Source organism: Chaetura pelagica, unplaced genomic scaffold (genome assembly GCF_000747805.2).
Source record: "Chaetura pelagica isolate M959 unplaced genomic scaffold, ChaPel_1.0 scaffold125, whole genome shotgun sequence".
Classification (NCBI taxonomy): Eukaryota; Metazoa; Chordata; class Aves; order Apodiformes; family Apodidae; genus Chaetura; species Chaetura pelagica.
In genome coordinates, this window is record NW_009953392.1 from 228,600 (window position 1) to 228,962 (window position 363).

Below are 363 nucleotides of genomic sequence, written 5' to 3' on the forward strand. Positions count from 1 at the left end.
ACCCCCTGCATGGGCAGGGACACCTCCCACCAGCCCAGGCTGCTCCAAGCCCCATCCAACCTGCCCTTCAACACTGCCAGGGATGGGGCAGCCACAGCTTCCCTGGGCAACCTGGGCCAGGCTCTCACCACCCTCACACCAAACAATTTCCTCCTCATGTCCAACCTCAATCTCCCTCTTCCAGTTTTAATCCCTTCCCCCTTGTCCTCTCCCTCCCTGCCCTTGTCCCAAGTCCCTCCCCAGCTTTCCTGGAGCCCCTTCAGGCCCTGGAAGCTGCTCTAAGGTCTCCCTGGAGCCTTCTCTTCTCCAGGCTGAACACCCCAACTCTCCCAGCCTGGCTCCAGAGCAGAGCTGCTCCAGCCC